The sequence below is a fragment of the Myodes glareolus genome, chromosome 22 (assembly GCF_982192425.1).
Source record: "Myodes glareolus chromosome 22, mMyoGla1.1, whole genome shotgun sequence".
Lineage (NCBI taxonomy): Eukaryota > Metazoa > Chordata > Mammalia > Rodentia > Cricetidae > Myodes > Myodes glareolus.
In genome coordinates this window covers 64,789,494-64,810,475 of record NC_142047.1, presented here as the reverse complement: position 1 = coordinate 64,810,475, position 20,982 = coordinate 64,789,494, and the positions used below count along the sequence as shown (strand labels likewise).

General features: G+C 38.7%; 1 long non-coding RNA gene and 1 pseudogene across 1 annotated transcript; both read right to left on the bottom strand.

Annotated features, from left to right (window-relative positions):
- Window positions 1-275: 275 nt before the first annotated feature.
- Window positions 276-18,274, bottom strand: LOC148118634 (uncharacterized). The gene is made up of 3 exons (XR_015736023.1): window positions 18,205-18,274; window positions 542-668; window positions 276-336 (listed from the first exon to the last, which is right to left on the bottom strand). It is a non-coding gene; the product is annotated as an uncharacterized LOC148118634 (long non-coding RNA).
- On the bottom strand, window positions 9,953-10,821 carry LOC125410700 (exosome complex component RRP4 pseudogene; annotated as a pseudogene).
- Window positions 18,275-20,982: the final 2,708 nt, after the last annotated feature.

The following is a 20,982-nucleotide window of genomic DNA, read 5'->3' as shown; positions in this document are numbered from 1 at the left end:
ATATGAAATAAACAGATAGACAATTTTATAGTATACTTCTCATTGTATTATGATTTAAATGGAAATATAGGTTAAGACATTGTTTTCTTGACTTCTTTCTTAAAAGAATGACTTTCAAATGCAGCTCACCTATCTGAAATTAAGGTATATGATTTTGTGAGAATTTAATAATCATCAATGCATGTTATTATTTATAATGTTGCTTTTGTTTAAAACATATAGGAAGTATTACAATTCTTCAGATGTATATTTGTATATTTGTAAATGAAAATTACCTTCCATGTCTTCTAGAACTTTGACAATGTTCTTCAATATTATGGTCTTCCCAACTGTATCCTAAAATATAGTGCCAGAAAAATGTATGTTATATATTAAAAATTGTAAAAAAAAAATTTAGTTACCATTTGAAGCAAACCTTACAGCCATGCCTGATTTATTTACTCCATTCTTGTTTCACAATCATATTACAAAAGAGCAACATTAACCATTGAACAGCTGTCCCCTTACTTGAAACATGAAAGATAATTTAATTCAGCCTTACCTATAGTAGTGAGGTTTCTGTAGGTCTCCAGCATTACATCTTTGTAGAGATTCTTCTGGGAAAGATCCAGCAAAGTCCATTCTTCCCAAGTGAAGTCGACATGCACATCATCATAGGTCAATGCATTCTAAAATATCCCATACATGTGTACAACAGAAAGCATGATTTTGACAACACTGTTAATGTATACTTCTTTGACAGTTTAGTCATAGAAATATGGTGCTCTCCATACTTATCCCATGACATAGACAACATAATTTAATCACCAAGTCACTTTAGAATCAAACTGAATAGGAGGCTCACCTCTGTCATTTCTGAACCCTTTGAATGGGATATCACCTTGCAAGAGAAATGCCTGCTAACCAACAATGAAAGATACGTAAACAGATCAACAGTACAGAATACAGATAATAAAAATTGTATGAATGATTAATCCCTAACTACAAAAAAAGAAAATAAGATGAAAAAGCTGGATGCATTGGATCATGCCTCTAATCCTTGCACTCAGAGGCAGAGGTATGTCTATCTATCTGCCTCTGAGTTAAATACCAGCCTAATCCATGCAATCACTTCTAGGACAGCCAGAAATACATATTAAATATCTGTTCCACATGAAGAAAATCAATCAAACAAACATAACAGATAGAAACAACTCATAGGTTTGCTGAAGATTCTACAAAGAATAAGACCTACAGAGGCATGCTTCACTAAAAGAATACAAGAACAGAGAATTTCAGACTTTAAAAGCATAATCAAAGACATGGACACATTGATCAAAGAAAATGTTAAACCTAAAATTTCCTGAAACATAACATCCAGGAAATCTGAAACACTAGGAAATGACCAATCCTAATAATAACAGGAAATGGAGAAGAATCTCACCTCAAAGGCACAGAAAAATTTCAAAAAAATTCAGTCAAAATCGTTCCTAACTGAAATGACACAGGAGAACACAGGTCACAGAGTCAACTAAGTAGGACTCATAGAAGCTCAAAGAGACTGATAAAGCAATCATGGAGTCTGTAGGAGTTTGCACCAGATCCTCTCTCTCTCTCTCTCTCTCTCTCTCTCTCTCTCTATATATATATATATATATATATATATATATATATGTTATCACTAGGTAGCTTGCTGTTTTTGTGCAACTTCTAACAATGGGAGTGGGGAATGTCTCTGACTCTTTTGCCTGCTCTTGGAACCCTTTTTCTTCTTCTAGGTTGACTCATCCAGCCTTTGATATGTGCCTAGTCTTATTTCAATTTGCTATATATGGCTTTATTGATATCTCTAGGGTTACTGCTCTATTCTGAAGGGAAATGAAGATTGAGTGGATTTGGTGGAGAAGGGAGTAGTGGAGAGGACTGAGAGAAATGGAGAGCAGAAAAACTGCAGTTGGGATATATTACAAGAAAAGTGATATGTGATGTCCTTCTGTATAAGTGTTGATTTTGTTGGTTAATGAATAAAACTGCTTTAGCAAGGCAGAATATAGCCAGGCTGGAAGAGGTATATAGAGAAAGTAAGTAGAATCTAAGAGAGGCCATGTAGCTGCCAAAGCAGAAAGACACCCCAGAACCTTATTAGTAGGCCACAGCCTTGTGGTGATACAGAGATTAATAGACATGGGTTAAGATGAAAGAGCTAGTTAATAAGAAGCCTGAGCTAGTAGCCCAAACAGTTCTGTAGTTAATACAGTTTCCATGTGATTATTTGGGTCTGGGTGCCTGGGAAATGAATAAGCAGTCTCTGTTTACAAGAAGGATAAATTTTTGAAAAGAGAAAGAGAGAAACGTGAACACAGTGAGGGAAGATTGGTTCATAGTAACACTAAAACTCAGTAGGGCAAACAACAAATTCTTTAGCTGTGCCTCAGACAGGTAGGGATTCATTTTCAAAGAGCTTAGATAGCACTATCCATGAAAAATTTTATATATCTCTCTCCTTTGCTATTTCCACTTCCTGTATGTAGTTCTCCATTGCAGATATCTCATAGCTTGAATATCATCTAAAAATACAACTCTGTCTTCATCTTCATAGCTTCATGTGAGGAAGTCTCACAGTCTCCTCAGTGGGTTTCTGCTCTGCCAAACATATATGGACACAACCATATTAAACTGAAACTAAAGAGGAAGAATCTATGACCTATAAATTTTGCTTCTTTCTTTTTTCCAGAAAAAAATACAACATGGATCCCCCCCCAACACACACAATTTGGCTTCTAAGTTGTTATGGATGCTACCATGCTTGGTTCAGAGTTCCAGCAGCTTCTGCATGAAGTTGCTTGCTCAAATTAGGAATCAAGTTGCCTTTCCTTTGAGAAATTGAAGACTTAGATAGATGAACTCTTTTCCTAAGTTACTTTCCTAGGCTTCAAATAATAAGAAGGGCCTTCTATTTATGGTTCTAATCTTCTTGAAATTTTTTCCCTCTTTTTAATCACAAGACTGCCATTTGAATCTTCCTAGTGTTGTTTTTCTCCACAAAACTGACTTTTCATTTCTTTCTACACCACTTGTTTTTTTCACTGTAGACCTAAAAAAATCATCAGTAATAAACACCCAACAGAATCAATGCTTTGTCTAAGAAATCACCCAATTACTTTTTAATTTTGCCTTACTCCATTTCTCAGGGAATGAAGAAAATTGAAATGATTTGGGAACAAAATATACAAATGACTCATAGATAAATTTTTCATGAAGTCTATTTCCCACTGAAATCCCATGAACTCAAGCTCCATTGTGTGCATTACTTTCACCACCCCCATATTCTTAGTCCTACAAGAATAGTTCATTAAGCTCTGTACAGTTTTCTATGGCTTTTCCCATCTAAAGTCCTAATATCTTCCACATTCCTCCAAAAGACAACGTCCCCACATTCTACCCAGCAACAAAATCACTTTTGGTGATTTTGACCTAATTTGTTCATTTCTTTCTGTGATTGAACTCCTCTCTAAATAAAAGCATATGAGGTAATAAACAGGTTTGTTTCACTGATATTTCCAGATCACAATCCACAATTGTGGAAGCTTAGGACAGAAACTCCAGTTAGGAACTGAAGGCAAAAAAAGACACAGGGGAAAATGTTTATTGGTTTTTTTTCTCTTGTTTAGTCACTCTCTCATGTTCAGCTAGCTTTCTTATCCCTCTCAGTCCCATTTGCTTAGGGTATTGAAACCATCAGTGGAAGAAAAGAGCCTTCCCACATCAATCATCAATCAACACAATTTTCTCCAAACATGATAAGTACCAATTTAATCTGGGAAAAGCCACAATTGATGTTCTCTCAGATGACTCTAATCTACATCATGTTGACAGCTGAAGCTAATTAAGGTAGAGATGATAATATATGAGAAGATTTTTAAACACAAAATCAATATATTAACCATATCAAACATAAAGAACCAGAAAACACTGATAGGTCAAGAAATGAGGAAAAGCAAGCCTCTAAGATCAAGAACAGTAAACTAAAACTGTCTCCCTAGAAAGTTCCTAAACCGAGAAATGCTCAGGTACCCCATAATACAGTAAACTTTCTGAAAACCAATGATGAAGATCTATCATTTTCTAGAGAAAAAATAATAAATTTAGATGATAATTAATAAAATTAACAATATAGATGGTATCATAGGCAAAGCAAGACACAAAGACAGGCCTACAAATGCATATCACGGTTGCTTAAAAAAATGACAAGATACTAACCAAAATTAGATAACAAGAAATTACTGGCCAGCAGTTATGCTGTGCTCTCTAGTTCTCTCCTTTGTTGATAATAGACAATGGATTGGGTGAGGAGAGCTGTTCTACCAAAATTGGAGAAATTTTCACAAAACTTTCTGTTTTAACTTTATTTTAAAAAGTTTTGATTACTAAAAGGATCTCATTTTCTTATAAAAAGAAAATTATATTGATTAAGATCACTTACACACTATTTTGTTTCCTATGACTGAAGATTGCCTGTAAGTCTGCATCAGAGTGAGGAAATAAAAACTTTTTCAAACCATTGCAAGATACAGAAAAAATGTATGATTTCTATTATACACCTAAAGCAATTTCTTTTACTCTAATTGTTTTATGAATCACAGGATCTTTGAAGAAAAAGTTTATCCCAATATTTTGTATATGTTTATGTGTGAGAAAGAATATCTTCCATGTGTATACAGGTGACATATAAGAAAATAGGGTGTCAGATCCCCTGAATCTGGAGTAGGAGGTAGTTCTGAGCCTCCAAACTTGAATATTGGGATACGAACAGGGCTAATAATTTCAAGTCACTGAAAAACTCTTAAAATATAGACTGGCATGAGCTAAGCAACACTTTAGCTATATCACTCTGGTTATTTATGGGGGGGGGGAATTTTACAAACTTATAAAGCTACTATGAAAATAAAAATAGCAGTTCCTCAAAAAGTTGGAAATAGATGTACCCCCAATTTGTTGTACCAGTCTTGGGCATATACCCATAGATGATCCATCCTGTAGTTAGATTTTTTTTTTACTCTTTAGCTTTTTTGGCAGCCCACCATCCAGTTCCCAAATAAATCACATGGAGTATTTTTCTTACCTATGAATGTACAACCTTAGGCTGGTTCTTGTCAGCTTTTCTTAATTTAAATTATTCTATCTACCTTTTGCCTTTAGACTTTTATCTTTATTCTATATATCTTTCTTTATTTCTTATTCTGTGGCTAACTGTGAAGCGGGGTGGCTGTTCCCTGACATTCTCCTCTTTCTCTTCTTGGTCCTCAATCCTCCTCTCTTTCTCCTCTTATTTATTCTGTCTGGCATCCCAACCAATCCCTCTCCTGCCTAGCTACTGGCGATTCAGATCTTTCTTAGACCAATCAGGTGTTTTAGGCAGGCAAATTAAAACAGCTTCACAGAGTAAAAAAAAAAGTAAAATATAAAAGAATGCAATACACTCTTGCAAAATAGACTTTTCTGAAGTTCTTCTGAATGCTGTGAATGTGTGTTGCTTTTATTGGTTGATGAATAAAGCTGTTTTGGCCTATGACAAGGCAGAAAATAGCTAAATGGGAAATCCAAACAGATACAGAGAAAAAGAAGGGGAAGTCAAGGAGATTCCAAGAGCTGTAGGAGGAACCAAATATAAGGTAAAAAGTTATGGAACATGTAGCAAAGCAAATATATACAAAATGTGGGTTAATTTTAAATGGAAGAGCTAGTCAGTAATAGTCTGAGTCATTGACCAAAAATTTATAATTAATATAACCCTCTGAATGGTTATTTGGGAGCTGGCAGATGGGAGGGAAACTTGCAGCTATACTTGTCATCTCTTTCTTCTTATTTTTTCACTGTAGACCCGAATGAGTCATCAGTAATAACCATTCAATAGAAGCAGTATTTTATACAGGAAATCAGTTTATTCCTTTGAAATTATGCCTACGCACTTTTCTCAGGACATGGGAAGAATAAGAAAGATTAGGATAAAAATATCACACAAATGATCTCTAGAAAAATTTTTCATGAAGTCTTCTAAGCACCTGGGCTTATGTACCAAGCTAAGATGAGCAGATGGGGCCACAAGGAACAAAGCCAAACTTGGGATAGAAAGGCCACAACAAGACAAGGCTGTGACTGTTTTAATGAGGACTCTCAGACTTTTTATCTATCAAAAATAGAAGATAATGGCAATTTCTAGGATCAATACAGCTGTAGCTTTCAGGATGACATGGGATTCCCCTCTGTAAGCTGTGAATATGTTTTATTCTCATTGCTTAATATAAAAAACTGCTTTGGGCTTATGGCAGCACGTGATAGAGCAAGATGGGAATCCCAAGCAAAGATAGAGGTAAAAAGAAAGGAGAGTCAGGGAAACACCATGTAGCTGCCAAAGGAGACAGACACTGTATGAAACCTTACCGGTAGGTCACAACCACTGGCAATATACAGACTAACAGAAATTTGTTGATTTAAGATGTGTTACTTAATAGGAAGCCAAAGCTATTGGCCAAGCAGTGTTGTAATCAATATAATTTCTGTGTAATTATTTCTGGGCAGTCAGGAAACAAACAAACAGCCTCTGTCAACAAAATAGTGTGAAAATGAGGCAACCACATTAACATAATGCTTGAGAGAGTTTTAAAAGAAATCTAGACACAAAAGAACAGAGTTAAACAAGACTTCTTATTCGCCACAAATTTTTCCAGAATGGTTTTGTTAGCTTGCAGCAAACAAGGGTGCCACAGCTCCTATAAAGAGATCTTCCTGACTCAGCATTGGCATCAAATGATGCACAGTTTCTTTAGGAAAGGGCTTCCTGGTTTGTGCTGGCACAAATAGCTCTGACTCTTTTGGGAGGTGCTGCACTTAAATGGGGTCTGTGTGTACCATGCAACAAACTGCATAAAGGAGACATAGACACGCCATGTCCCTGGAGCTGGGGCAGAGAGAATGGCTCACAGAGCTGGCAGTAAACATACCTCTGCCATGTTGGACTAAGTAGAGCAAGCAGGCAGGGCTGAGAAGTTGGTCCTAGCCATGTCTGTCTAGCATTTAACAAAAGTGCTTCTGGTCAGAAAATAATTACAAATATGCAAAAAAAAAACAGATTCAGATAAAAAAAAACCCTGTAAATGGGTCACAGTGTATAAATGTATGTGAGCTTGAGTGAGAGAAGACAGTCATAGATTAAAGGAGTAAAGGAAAATAAGACATGTAAAGATGGGAAATAGAGAGTTTAGATTATGTATATTATTGTGTTTTCTCTGAATTTTTTTGTCTGTGAAGGAGCTAAGTACAAAGAGACATTTTATTGTACAGGCTGCTAAGCCAAACCAACATATATATTTTAAAGATATCTTGACTTCAAAATTTGGGTCTAAGGATATATTGCTTTTGAAACAAGTTTTGGCTTTTGGTTCTGCAGAGGATGAGAACCTGTGGATTCCATCCAGAATAAGGTGGTTTGATGGACCAAGATCCCCTGATAGATCTCCATGAACCCTCAAAAATACTTAGTCCAATAAAAAGCAGAAAGCAGTTTGGAGAGAACTACTACAAAAATTCCCAAATATTGTTTATAAATGTTTGTTTACATTTAAAGAGAATATGATATAGACATAATACTTTGTATTTGTATAGATTTTGGTCTATTGATACAAATTTAATGGCAGTTTTGTTAAATGAATCTCTGTTCTTGTTTAAGGTATTATATTTGTTCAATTCACATAAAGATGCAATGTATAGTTCAATACGAATAATAGATAGCCATTTATAATAGTTAAACTTATAGTCATGGTTAGACTTTCTAGATGGACAGAGATTTCATGTGGGTAGGTATTTTAAAATCTTTCAAAGACATATAGAATATGGCATTTAAATGTTTTAAAAACTTAGGCCTTTTTGTGACAGTGAGACATGTCTCCTTCTGGTAGCACCAATTATTTCAGAGAGGTTGATGGGCACTGAAGAAACTCATTATGGAATTTGCCTTCAACGTGACACGGCTAGGTATTTGGGCAAGAAACTGCTCTTACCTGGATTGCTTGATGGTATAGTGTATAAACTGGACATGCAGGACCTACAAAAAAAACTGACTGCTAAAGTTGCCTAAAGAAGGTGAGACAGTTCCTGCTTCATGAAAGAGTCTGCTAGACATTTTGCACGACACAGAAAAACAGGTGACTGAGAAACTGTCAATATAGATGGAACTGTCTTTGAAATTTTCTGTATCATGGAAAAGTCTGACAGACACTATGGGCCTGTAAATTGAAGGTGGATGCCCCAATGTGTCCATCTTTGGGTGACTGTCCAGGCAGCAAGGTGTCTTTGTCAATTCTAGAGTTTTAGAAGTGCTTATAATTTCTTAGGTAATATTTATCCTTCTGGAGTCTTTGCTGGAGTTGAAGAAAGACAGTTTTATATTATATTATAAAATTTATATTATAAAAGATAGATTATATAAAAAACTTTAGACTCACAGAGATAGATAATAGAGTAATTTCCTTAATTTTCCAAATGTAAATGGACTAAATATTGTAACTATAATTCTTGCTTGATAATTGTTTTGTTATATGTAATCTTACTATATCAAAGTTAAAACCTTTCTTTTTATTTAGACAGAAAAGGGGAGGTGATGTGCAATTCTCCTCTGTATGTTGTGAATATGCTTTGTTCCCACTGGTTAGTAAAGAAACTGTTTTGGGCCTATGGCAACACGGAATAGAACAAGGTGGGAATTCCAAGCAGAGATAGAGGAGAAAGGAAGACAGAGTCAGGGAGATTCCATGTTGTCACTGAAGAAGACAGATGCTGGATGGAACCTTACCGGTAGGTTGTAGCCATGTGGTGATACACAGATTAATAAAAATGAGTTATTTTAAGATGTAAAAGTTACTTAATAAGAAGCATAAGCTATTGGATATGCAGTCTTTTTTATCTTGTTTAACTTTAAATTCTTTAAAAGTTAATACATAACCACATCAATTACACAAGGAAATGGCTTAGCTTTTCACAATTGTTTTGTTGTTGTTGTTGTTGTTGTTGTTTGAGCATTAAAAATCACTGTGAAAAAAAAAAGAAAAAAAAGAAAAAGAAAAAAATCACTGTGGTCCCAGAACACCCGTTCTCTCAGTTATTGGCAATAGCTCAGCTTCTTACAAACCACCCTCAGGCAGGACAGGCACTACAGAGAAAACTGCCAATATCTCAGGGAATATCGCAGGCACTTCAAAAAGGCTCCAGGCCAGTTCCTGTTGGTGGACATGTTGAAGGAACCTAGATGCTAGAAAAACAGGAACATCTCACATACAAGGGGTAGGAAGCCCAGGTAGAATGTACAGATCCCTTTAACCCATCACCAGAGGACACAGTAGGAATCAGATTCCAACAAAGGCTGCTGGCTCACTTTGTTCTGACTGACTGCTGGTCTTACTTTACCTCCTCTTCTCCTACCACACTTGTGCATTAAAAGAGATATAATGGACATCAAACAGACCACACCCACTAGCACCACATGTCTTTCTCTTTCTCTTTGGTTTTCTTTTCTCTGGGGCAGGAGTAGGGCTGGGAATTGAACTTGGGGCCATGCACATGTTAGGAAAGTGCTGCATCCCTGAGCTATATTCCCCAGCCCACCATGTTTTCCACTGGAACAGTTTCATGGGGTGTGTGTGGTGTGACTGGAAGACATGGATTCTCCAGTTTACTTCAAGATACATCATCAGGCTGGGACACTGTGCTCTGAAAGGGACCCAAGCATCCAAAGCCACCATTCGCTTCCACCCTGGATTTGTCTCAGAACAGAAGAGAAGAGGCCTGGCTCTGCTGCACTGCTGCAGGTGAGTAACATTTTTGTCCGATCCTTCCTGGACCCCGTGTGGGGTAAGAGTCATCACACATCAGACTCTTTCCTTCCAGAGAGGTGCACAGTCCTATCCTTCAGCACCTGGCCTTAACCCTCCTGTTCTAAAAGCCTCTAGTGTGTCTCTAGTATGATCTCCTCCATTACTTCTGGCATTAAGGTATCTTTGATCTGATGTGCAAGGGAGGCCTCATAGCAGTACAGGATGCTGTTGCCATATAGCATCGTTCTGAGTTACCAGCAAGACTATGCTGGGAGATCACCTCTCGATTGCTAAGGGGTAGCAGCTCGAGGTGTGCAATGAAGCTTCCAGCATCCTCATCTTTGTGCTCAGGTGTAGGGTAGGTCTAGATGAAACAATTGTTACCCAGAATCACTGAAGCACCACATGGCAAGTCATGGAAATGAGTCTTTTGTCATTTCACCAGGGAAGGAGAGACCTGGACTAAAACTACCTGATCTAGCTTTCCATATTTCAGGCTCCTTGTGTGCAGAGAAACAGCTCCATCCGAGAATACTACTTGGACTTCCACACTGATGAGTTCTCCTTCCTGTAGGAAGCCTCTCATGGCCAGTTCATCCTCTGCAGATCTTCTCATCAGCTCTCCTCCAGGCAGGTTCATGGATGAGAGGAGTAAGATGGAATCCAGCCTGGAATTTGTCTACACCTTCCACCTCTTCTGTTGAGCCTCTGTGATTCTGCCCACTACAATGTCTCCTACTTCTCCAATTGTATCTGGTTTTCAAGGCTTTCACACAGATCAGCTTGTTCACTCTCTCCACAAAGCCAGCCACAGATGCTATGAACTTCTCTTCCCCCATGTATGTCCCATGTTCCCACATGAATCCTGTATCCATGGTGATTGTGTCCCTTGGTACCAACAAATGTTTGTTAGAGTCATGTCCAAGGCTCTCACTGAAAGGTTGCAAGCCTTAGGAAGCCTCATTTCCATCACCATCTTGGTGCCAATGACTTATGCAGGCTTAGCTCTACTATCAGTGCTGGATATGTAGTCTTATAATTAATACAATTTCTGTATAATTATTACAGGTCTGGTCAGTGCAGAAATGACCAAGAAGCCTCTGTCTGTACCAGAATATAATTACATTTGCAAGCTATACAGCATATAAGATTAATGTCTAAGTTCAATTGTCCTGTTAAGAATTCATGATTGCTTGACTACTAAGGGATGATATAAAGAAGCACAAATCAGCCTGAATGCTTCACTACCTGAGGGAATACAACAGTCTGTCAGGAACTAGGAGGTATATTGTGATCCAGGAACCATGGACTTTACCTGAAAAACCTATGGCATGGGTCTCTCAAGGCAGTTAGGTCAGGCCAACTCTGTAGTTCCCTGAAGAGCCTACTGCCCACTAAAATCCTATGACCTCCACTGTCTGCCATTACTCTCAACATTCCCATCTTCTAGGTCCCACAAGAACAGCTAATTAAGCTCTTTGTCCAGTTTTCTAATATCTTCAGCATTCTTATAAGAGTCAACATTCCCAGGTTCTCTGCAGCAACAAAATCCCCTTTGAGTTCCATTTTTATTCTAATTTTATTCCTTGTTGCTGTTATTAAATTATGCAATCAAAAGCAACTCAGGAAATGAACATGTTTATTTGGTTGTAAACTTTATTTTACAATTCCTTTATATGAGAGCTTAGGATAGATACTCAAGGTAATAACTAAAGGCAAAACATGTGGAACCATTGTTTTCTGGCTTTGTCACTTTCTTGTGTTCAGCTAGTTCTCCTATCTATCCCAGGGCTGCTTGTTCAGAGATATGGCCAACTCAGTGGAAGAGCCTTCCTATATCAAGCAAAATTAACCCAATCTCTCTCAGATACCTTAATCAGGTATTCTGAGCTAGGCACACTCTCAATTGGTATTTTCTCAGATCACTTTAAACTATGCCATGCTGATAGCTGAGGTTAATTAGAAGAAAGAGACAATAATTTACATGAAGGTTTTTAAAGAACCAAAGGCAACATACTATTCATATCAATCACTAAAGAGGCAAAAACACAAACATGAAGATAGACATGCCAAGAAATGGAAAGAAGCAAACATCTAAGACAAAGAAGAAAAAACTAAAACTGTCTCTCCACAAAAACTTTCCAAACCAATAAAAACTCAAAGAAATCATAACATGAGAAATCTGAATACAAAATTGGTGAGACCATTATTTTCCAAAAATAAAAAATATACTTAGATAACAATGAATAAAATCAACAATATAGATGGGTTGCACTGACAAACAAAGACACAAAGACATATACTCCTTTAAATAAAAACTACAAGATTCTAACCAAAATCAAACTGTAAGAAATCACTGACCACCACTAATCCTAGACACTTCTTTATCCTTTACCAATAACAGAAAATGACTTGGGTGAGGAGAGCTGTTCCACCAAAACTGGAGAGATTCACTTGAAACCTTCTTATGCCTTAACTTCATAGTAAATAACTTTGACCACTAAAAAAAAAACCTCATTATCTTACAGTAAAGAAAAGGATGCCTCTTAGAATCACTTAAACACCATTTTGCTCCCCCTGATTGATGATTGCCTGTACATCTGCAGTTAGAGTAAGGAAATGAAAATATTTTAAAAGAAAATGCAAAATAACTGATTAAAGAATCAGTGGACACCTAAAGCAACTTGTTTTACTCTAATTGCTTTATAAGTCACAAGCACTTTGAAAACAAGTTTATTGCTACTTTTTACATATGTTTGTGCAGGAGTGAGAATGTCTTCCATGTGTATACAAGTAACACAAAAAAGAGGGGTTCAGATGCCCTGGATCTAAAATGGTAGAGTTATGAGTCTCACAGCTTGAGTGTAGGTATCTGAACTCAGGTCACCTGCAAAATGAGTATGTGTTGAGCCACCTGCCAACATCTATAAAACCATTTATCCAATAAGCCAAAAGTCAGATTAACAAAAGCAACAAAACCTAAATAAATAAAGAAGTAAATAAATGATCCTTGGAAACATGAAAAACATGCATCAAAATTAAGATGATGTGTATGTTAAATTTGCACCATAAATGAATACAGTATAATGACAATTCCCAACAATTTATAACAGGAAAGTTGACTACAAAGCTAGTTCCATATTGGAAGCACGCAGAGTAATCAATGGGATTATCAAAAAATAGTACACAGATTGACATAATATAACTTCTTTCTGGGTGGTGGTGGTACATACCTTTAATCCCAGCACTCAGGAGGCATAGACAGGAGGATCTCTGTGAGATTGAAGCCATCCTGGTCTACAGAGTGAGTTCCAGGACAGGTTCCAAAGTTACAGAAAAACCCTGTCTCAGGTGAAAAAAATTACCAAACGCTGATCAATCAAGAATGTGTATGATATTTGGGAAAGAATAAAGAGGATGGAGAGAAAAAGCCAAGAGCAAAGGCAGGAATATATAGTCAACTATTAATCAAAAGACCAAAGAAACTTAGTCAGAAAATGTGTTGACCTATGTTACCCAGCTACCTATTATTCTATGTGGATGGAAATTAAATAAATAAAGTATTCACAATTTTCACAAAATTACCTCAAAGTGACCCTGAAACTGTTGTTTCTGACCCTCCAGCTACTGGTATTTCTTCCAGAGAAGCCCCATGCTCTAGAGACCACTATGCGAAAAGAGATAATCTACTGCTATGGCTCTGCAGCCCCTTAGACCTCCTTGTGTTTTCAGGTAAACTCAGCCACACTGAGGCCCAATTCCAAACCAATATAGAATAATTTCTCCTTCCTGTCACATGGATTATAGCACAAGATATAGATTCTGCTCTACCTACCTGCAAAACATCATACGTACCTAAGGAACCTCTGTAACTCAGAAACTCCCTTTGTCCCCTAAAACTAAACATCACTGCAGCTGGTGGTAGCAGAAAGTTAGAAACATTTTAATCATGCGTTGTGAAAAGACAATCACCATCACCATAGTTCTACCAGCTTTTAAACTATTTGAAACATTTATAAGACAAACTTGAAAGTAGACTGCAATATTCAGAAAGTTATCAGTTTTCAAATCTGTCTTCCCACTGTAAACCAAAAGCATGACTCTGTTTGTACACTAGACAAAATACCTACTATGGCAGGGCTGCATAGTCTTCCTCTCCCCAGGAAATCCATACACAGGGAGTCAAAGAGGACAAGGAGCACTGCTCAGGTAATTACATAGAGCAACAGAACCACAGCCTGGCTCATGGTCCATCCAAATCCCAGCAGAAATGACAGCTCAACAAACCCTCTCTGAACACTCTATACCCACTACGCCATAGCTTGTGGTCTTCCTTACAACTTATCACAACAAAAGTAGAGAAATCCTGGAAAGAACCTGCAAGCTACCTGTCACTATTATTCCTGATTGCTAAGACTTTCTTGTTGGGCCTCAGAATATTATCAGCTCCCCTAATGGGTGATCAGAGATCAAATGACTCAGAAAGCACAGTACTTCCTGTTCTGTCCTTCCAGCCTAATAATAGACAGGGCCCTAGTCCAGAAAGTTTGTGATCTAGTAGATATTCATTTACTTTCCTAGAGCACATCCTGTTCCTCATCCAAAGCACAGGGTCCTTTGTGTGGACCTTCCATTACACACTCAATATGCAGTGCAGCCAAACCATCACTTCATGTCTGGGAAATTCTGTGGCCAAATACAGGTCACATTCACACTGTTATTAAAGAAAAATGGGCCATGACCTAAAAGGCAATAAGGAGTCATGGTAAGGCTTGGGGAAAGGAAAGAGAGTGTGGATATGATATAATTATCTCAAAAAATATTTTGAAAAGTTGAAACAGGATTTAAGGCCATGTGTTTCAGAAACAAGGGACTTATATTAAAGCACAAGGGATTTATATTAAAGCACATCAAAGATTTTTCAAACTTTTTTCTCAGGGTGTATATTTAAAACCAGTAAAATAACAGTCCTGGTAGGCAGGGCTACATTTTACTCAGATCTATTTTGGTTGGACTATTGTAATATAGCAATTTGGTTTCATGATAAGTTTGGTTCTTTATCGAGATTCTTAATTGCTTGGTCTGTGGACAACAAGAAATGATGATCAGGACATTTATGGAGCACTGAAAATTGATTACCTAGTTCCATATTGGTAATCTCAACTACTGTTGAAGTAGGAAAGTTCTCAACCACTGTCCTGTCTCTTTTATTCTGCACTGTGAATCTACCAGCTTCGAGCTTGATCTGTGTACTCACCCTTTTATTTATAACCATACACTGAAAGTCAGAGTGACTAGAGGTCACTCATTAGCTGGTTTATTTTTTCATCCCACTGAGCAGTTGAGGCTGAGTCCTGAAGAATTTGAAGGACTATCTACCCAGCAATGGGCAGCAGAGGCAGGATTAGGTTTTCAAAGCAACTCTCAGTTATACAGTGTGAGGCAACAATTACAAACTCATATTCTCCCATACCAGGATGGCAGAGTCTCCCCAACTCTCAACAAAGCTCAGAGGCCAAAGGCCACTACCCAGGTAACCACAAAGAACAATAAAACCTGTCTGGCTCAGGGTTCATCTCTGTCCAAGCATCTCTGACAGCTCAGCCAACCTGCTCTTTCTGGTCTGGGGACAGTCGCTCCTACATTCACCATGGCATATCTTGTAGTCCTCCTTACAGCTCCCTAGAGCAGAACAAGAGAATCCTGGAAAGAACCTGTAAACTACCTTCTACTGGTGCTCCTAATTGCTAACCAGAGTCTCTCTAGTACCACCAAGCTGGGCTTCAAGACATTAGCAGTTATCCTACTGGGTTAGCAGAGATCAAATGTCTCAGCAAACATCCTCCAGGTTTGTTTTTCCACACTATGGTTAAACAAGATGCTAATCTGAAAAATCTGTAGTTCAGTAAAATATTCCATTCTCCCAGAGTACTTCCTGTTCCTTTTCCAAGACTGTGGGTCCTTGGTATGGTCTGTGGACCCAAAAAATGGCCAGACAAGATATTTATGGAACATCTAAAATTGATCACCTCACTACTCACTGCTAATGTCAACTACCATTGCTGCAGGAAAGCTTTTACTCTCTTTCTTGCCCATCCTTTGTCTGTTGTGATTACACTGGCTTTACATTGGTCAGTGAACTCAATTCTTACACAGGTCTCACTTCACTTGTAAATTCACAATAAAATCTGCAGAAGTTGGAGAATATTCATTCACTGACCTATTTCTCCTTCCCACAGACCAGTCAAGGTCCAGCATGGTAGGAGTTGCAGGACTGTCTTTGCAGCACAAGGTAGCAGAGGCAGGATTAGGTATTCGCAGCAATTCTCAATTACATAGTATGATGCAAGCCTGAGCTACAAGAGACATTAATCAAAACCAGTTGTTCTCAATCTTCCTAGTGCTATGACTCTTTAATACAGATACTCATGATTAGTAATCTCACCATCCATAAAATTATTTTTACTGCAACTTCATAACTATGTTTTTGCTACTGTTCTGAATTATAATATAAATATCTGTAATGTCTAATATTCTTAGGCCAGTCCTGTGATAGGTACATTTGATTATCCCCAAAAGGAGTCATGGCCCAACAGGTTGAAAATCACTGCTCTAAACTGATATAAATAAATAGATGAATAAATAAACAGGACTTAAAAAATGGAATGAAATTCAAAAACTGGGAAACATTGGAAAAGAGAAACAAAAAGAGATTATAGCAGTCATGCAATTGACGAAAATGAAATCAAAATTTCATTTTATAATGTAAAATTATAACCAATAAATTACTTCTTAAAATGATAAAAATCATTGAACCCTCAGTTATACTGACTTTGAAACAGAGTAGGCACTTCCTTGGTAGGAAGAATGTCATTAATAAGAGAATGCATGACTTTGTCCCATGTAAAATGTTAGCTGTTGAGTGCTCTAAGTTGTCCCATGGAGTTACAGTCAATGACCTCTGTCTCAAGCATCTGAGCTGATTTAACTGTGTCAACCAGGATTGAACATATCTGCATGGGAGAGTTCACTAATTGGAAGCTGAATACTTAGTAGTTCAAGCTCTCCCCTCTAAATTGTACACCCACTAATTCTGTCTTGATTCACATGGAAGAAATTAATGTATGATGGAAAATCACACAGAAAGTTACACACTGTGCCCCATCAGGTCCTTCTTTGTTATGGAAACCCCCGAAACTCGTGACCTTAAACTTCAGTCTATGATCTAGCTATTGTCCAGTGAGTTTACCCCCTTCAGTGTACACAGTACATCCTTCCTTCTTTTCTAGTCTGAAGAGAGAAGTCATGCTCCACATACAAATCCTTTAAATGTTACTGTAATGGAGAGTCCCACTGCATGACTCAAACTGATAATTTTAGAGCTCTGAGGTGCACCATATTTGTAATCCAAAAATTTTTGGTGCTTAGCCAGGAGGATAGCAAGAGTAATGCCCTGTGGGGCTGCAAACAGAATTAAAGTCCACCGCAATAAGCACAGGGGACACTGAGTCACAACTACTTTCCTTAGAGCTGAAAAATGCAGCTGTTCTAGAATTATTATACTCTCCTGGCACACAAGGTTGTGACCCTATAATGGCCCTTGAGCAGTGGTCAGAGGACTTTGATGGGGAAGTGGGCCTTCTGGCTGGTTTCATTTGTTATAACTATTTGTCATTCCTAAAGAAATGTACCTTAATGGCTGATTAATCCTGGTGAACAAACATTTCCATCTCATCATACTAATCTCTAACAACAAAAATGGTATGCATGGTACTCATCTTTGGCTGTTTGGGTTGCAGCCCTTCCTCACTTAAATTCTACTTTGTGTGACTTAATGTCTCCTAAGAACCGGTAAATCTTTATACCGTTAATTCTATTATCAACTATACTCTTCTACATCACAGTTTAGTAGCAAAGTGCTACTCTACACAGGAGAAACTGTTTACAAGCTATACGAAATTAACTACAGACGGATCCCAAACCTAAATGTTAAAAGTACAGAACTTCTGAAGACCCAGGAGAGACCAGGAGTCTCCGCATTTGGCGAATGTGCCACATGCAACAATACAAACACGACAGACACCACTATCTGTGGCTCCAGATGCTCTGCTCTGTGCAGACACAGCCCGGGCAGTGAAGTGATTCAGAGGCTGCCAGCAGAGAGCTGCAAGTTTAGGACTACTGAGACAGGAAGACGCTAAACTCTGTGTCTGTCCCCTGGCTCCCACCCAGCCAGTGGAGGACCCACCACACCGGCTACTAGCCTCAGTGAGCCGCTCCACCTAGCTTGGAGACAATGGCCCCTAGCTCGCCAAGCACAGCCAATCCTTTCATCTGTGGAGAGCAACCCCTCACTCACCATGGTGCAGCTGCCGAGCTGACATGCTCTCTGCTCACAAGAGAGCCCAAGACAGAGGACATGAGAGAGCTGAACCAGAAAGGAAGTCTGGCTCCCGGAAGAACCCTCCCATCTGACTGGCGGGTCTGTTGGAAGCTCTGATTGGCTGGTGAGGTCTGAGTGGCGGGACCAGGTGAGCAGAAGGGACTCAGCACCCTGGTCCAGGACTGGCTTCTAAAGACAGATCTGTCTCAGATTGGCTGGAGATTTATGCCAAGTTCAACAGCAAGTCTCTTGCTAATGTAAATCAGTGGGTTTGGTATTAAAACGAAGTATACAAATTCAGAAAATTAACTAAATTAAACTAAATAACCAGGCATTAAAAAAAGAGAAATGAACTGGTTGGTGAAGGCACAAGGCTATAACCTCAAAACTCCACAAAGAAGGTAGGCAGGTCTCTGTGTGTCAAGGCCAGACAGCTAGGAATGACACACAGAGAAACCCTGTCTGGAGAAAAAATATCAAAAAAAATTTTGAGAAACCGCTTTCAAGCTTCTACTGCTGAGTATTTATTTATCTGACATATGTGGGTGGTGGGGAAGGGATTTCTAAAAGAAATGGTCTGTGGCCTGAAGAGGCTGCAGGATCTGAGATGAATTCCAATGGCTGCCAGCAGATGTGAACTGGGGTGTGGCTTCAGGTCACTGGCTGAGGAGTGTGGCTAGCATTACCTTGCCAATTGGCCCCAGTCATATGTTAATGTCAGGGCCTGAAGTTCCTCAAAAAGGAAATAATGGACCCTTGCTTATCTAAATGCCTGATGTTGGAGGAAAGGACTTGTGGGCACTTGAATCTAAGGTTTCTTATCTTAGTCTTATTCTGTAGGGGCCTGTTCCCTTCAGAATGCTCCCTCTCAAAAGGGAAGGTCATGACTTCTTACTCTTTTCCCATGATACCTTCATAACTCCCATTCTGATGGGTGGTTCTGTACTGATTCCTAACCCTAAATGAACTCTTCCACTGTAAATAAATAAAGTAAGCAAATATGTGAACAGATGAATGAACGAACAGACAAACAAATAAATAAAAAGTTCACAGTTGTTTATTGACTTTTGATTTCATAATGAAAACTTTTAAAAATGTTTATTTATTATGTGTACAATATTCTGTCTGTGTGTATGCCTGCTGGCCAGAAGAGGGCACCAGATCCCATTACAGAAGGTTGTGAGTAACCATGTGGTTGCTGGGAATTGAACTCAGGACCTTTGGAAGAGCAGTCAATGTTCTTCACCTATGAGCCATCTCTCCAATCCCCATAATGAAAACTTTTGACATGTGATCTAGAAAGTGTCTGGAGCATAACGTTATACTCAACAGCCCCATACTCTTGCTCTCTTCCTCGCTCGTGCTATCTCTCTCTCTCTTTCTCCCCCCCTCTCTCTCCCTTTCTCTCTCTCTCTCTCTCTCTCTCTCTCTCTCTCTCTCTCTCACACACACACACACACACACACACACACACACACACACACGGGAAGTCTTGGATAAATTTTAAAATTAAACTAAATATGTAAAAGAAAGGAAGCAAAACACCTTTACTATCATCATCCCATCACTCAGGAGGCAGAGTGAACTCTGTGAACTCTGAAAGTCATGTTTTCTAGGCAGGGCTATGTAAGAGATGCCCCACATCAATATACGAACAAACTAAGAAATATGAAAAGACAGTGCTGGCTGGTGGGGGGAGGTGTACATGACTTAAAGAGGAGGGATTTCATGGGATTAAATAAGAAAGTCTCTTCCTTCACAGGCTGCACAGGCAACCTTCTTTGGTCTTCACAAGCCATCATGCACAGTGAGGTAGAAAATGAGGCACCTCTTGGAGATTCTCAATGGAGGCCTCCCTAGCCCCTTGTTGTAAAGCAGAGAGGGGGAGGAAGGGCACCTATGTGGTGGGCACAGAAGAGTTGGGATGCACACAGTGGTATTTGCATGTTTGTTCCTGTCTTGAGTTGTGCCATATCAGTCAGTCAGTCAAGCTGATGTCCACCTTGATCCTGCTGGGTGGTGCCCTGGTGGCACATTCCTTTAATATCAGCACTTGGGAGTTCCAGAACTGGTTCCAAGGCTTTAGCTTAGAGTCTGGTTTCCTGTGCTGACTGCTCAGCAGAGATTTGGATTTGTGTGCTTCTGAGACCTACCCCAATTTAATTCTGCCATTGCCCTTTTATGATAGGGCATGTACATGCATGCTTGATATCACACACATACACAGCCTGTGTGGCTGGCTGCCTGTCTGCCTCTGTGAACACTCTGCGAGTGCCTGGTTGATACCTTCAAAAGACAGAAGATGGGAGTGAGGTTCTGCTGAAATTAGAGTTATGGGTGGCAGCCAGCTCTTTCTTGGCTGCTATGTGGATGGTGGGACAGTAACCCACCAAAGACAGAGACATGCCAGACAGGAGTTTTTGGTAGAAAACTGAACTCAACTGAAATGAGTAGAAACTGGCTATTCAATTTTAGTGTTTACAGAGTTAACAAAACCAAATCCTTTCAAATGTCCAGATGTCCTCTGAGGAGGATGAATGGATGATGGAAAAGAAAAGAAGATAAGAGGGTTTTAGTTGTTCCAAAATCTGCAGGAACAAAATTTCCCCTTATATGGCATACTGGAGAATAGCAAGAATTCCTGCTGCATTGTGTCAAGTTTTTCTCACTTGAGGTTGGATGGTGTCAACTGTAAGATTTTTATCTTTCATGATCATGTGATATGCTAGCTTTTTTTAATTGATAGATGACACA